Raw genomic sequence first — 2,431 nt, 5'->3', positions numbered from 1 at the left:
GCCTGAATGATACTCTGTCTAATTATGAGCTAATGTGCTAATAGCAAAGCTAATGTTTTTGGTTAGAGCTTTAATGCTTGTGCTAACTTTTGAAAAGATTAGGTTTAGTGCCTTTAGCTTCTCCTAAGTACATAGTTAGTAATGGTTAAGAATTCTTCAAATAGTTAGACATTTTTTTCATGCTCTTAATTTGAAGGGGGTGAAAGCAGTTCATTCTGCTCTCCTACTTGGGAATAGTTTCCCCAATAACTATTTCAAACAATAAAATTACAGGAAAAAAATGAAACACAGACAGTAAAGAACAAAATACACATAAATACAATATATAATGGAATTAAAGAACATGCAAAATATCATGTCAAAATTAAATTTGCGCTTAAGGGTTGTCATCTTTCCAAGGCGGATAGTTTGAATTAAAGTTAACGCTTTAGCATTAGCAGAGCTAATGTTTATGATTAGTGCTTTAGGGTTAGCGCAACTAACATCTTAGTTAGCGGCGCCCACTACTGGTAGGCTGCCAGATCTCAGACTTTATTTTTCAAGGATTTTCAAGTTCATCTGTTCATTTGTATGACATTATACATATATAAGAGGGTAGGGATAGTGCTATGCATGCACAAATATATGCAATCATATTCAACAACATTTGAAACAGAAATATAGGGCTTATGAAAAATATGTTTAATATCTATATTTGATATTTTCAAAAGGTACTTTTAATCAGACTAACACTTCACATCGGAAGGCATATTCTAATTTATTGAATAGGATTGTACATGGTAGATGATAGATTCTATATCCATTTTGCTGTCTTGTCTGTCACTTTTCCATCAGTTATGTTCTTTTCAGCTTCATGTAAAACAAAATGATACTGATATTATTCTGTCTCCCACCGCTCCATCTTCATCACTCAGTCCATTTTCTCGAATCCACTTTTTCTTTTACAATTCTTCTGCCTTTCACATCTGTCCGTCCATCATGTCTTGCTTTTTTCTTCTCAGTTTCCACAACTCTCCCTCTCAGAGGCCCTTCTTCTGTCTGTGTGGATTTAGTTTAAAGCGAGTAAAAAGTGAAGAGAGCTTGTCGTTTTAAAAGACTATAGCAATCTTTTTGTCTTTTTCTGTTACAGATGAGCTTTACACCCTTTTACACCAGATTTTATCACCCTTCATCTCATTCTCTTCCAGGCTGTCTCTTTCTGTGGAAATGAAGAGAGGTGTGAGGGATTCATGTGAGCTGCAGTTGAAGGGGGGAAAAGCTTTAAGTTTAATGCTGCAGCGAAGGGATGTCATTTATTTTCCCATGTTTCAGAGTCCAGATTTAAGTCCAACCTCAAATATCACATTTATGACAACAAACATACAATCTGGTGAAAAAGTATTTCAACCCCTAAAAGAAATTATCGCTTTTTGTTTTGTTGAACCAGTTAAGCTGTTCTTATGAGACCATTTTTAATATACAGTAAGACAAAACCTGAGTAGTTATGAAAAGTGGTTTTAAAGCAAAGATATTTTTCAGTGAAGGGGAAAAAAGGTTTTCTACAAACACTTGGCCCTTTGTGAAAATATAATTGCCCCACCACTTGGCAGTGCAATCATGAATTAACCTTGATAATCATGTTTTTTTGTCTAATTTTACCAGCCACACTCAGGTGTGATTACTGCCAGATTTGTAGAATCAGGAGGATATTTAAATACAGAACCTATAAAAAGTTAGCTTTTTTTGACAAAAATATGTTAAAAAACAATTTAATGTCAAACTTATTTATACAAAAATAATAACAGTTACAGTATTTAATATAAAATAAGTGATTGCATAAATATTTTCTCCCTTCAAAGTGACTGACTTAATTCAACAAAGGTCCAGTGAATTGGTGCTAATAGTTTTACAATGAGTTGAATGGAGATCGCCTGAGTCCAGTGAGTGTAGTAAAGTAGCATTCACATCATAGATGTTACAAAAATTCATTGTCTAAAAGATTCACCGAAACACAAATCCCAAGAGTTAGTCTCTTTAGATTTATTACTTGCTTGCCAGCAAGAACAGAATGCATTGAGTTACACAGTCCGCAGGTCAAAACACTAACAAACACAAGAACTCATCTCATTATATGCATTTCCTTATGACACATATGTTTGGAGGGTGATCTGCAAACCCCAATAGATAGAACAAGAACAATGGTGTTCCTTATCTTTTGGCTTATTTCCTGTCTCATAGCGGGAACCAAACCTATCCTCTTTACATACCATGAAGAGTCATGTATTACATTCCACGTCAACCACATTGATTCTGAAAACTGATTCTCAGTAGATGACATAAAATAAGGCCCCGATCTGTCTACCCACCTCCCACTCTATCCTATCATCACCCAGGAACAAGACATCAACTTCCTGAACCTTTGGACCTCAGGCAGAGACTGACTCCCAACCCA

This window comes from Poecilia formosa, unplaced genomic scaffold (assembly GCF_000485575.1).
Source record: "Poecilia formosa unplaced genomic scaffold, Poecilia_formosa-5.1.2 Scaffold568, whole genome shotgun sequence".
NCBI classification, from domain to species: Eukaryota; Metazoa; Chordata; class Actinopteri; order Cyprinodontiformes; family Poeciliidae; genus Poecilia; species Poecilia formosa.
The sequence above is the reverse complement of the archived record's forward strand: the minus strand, read 5'-3'. Positions refer to the sequence as shown.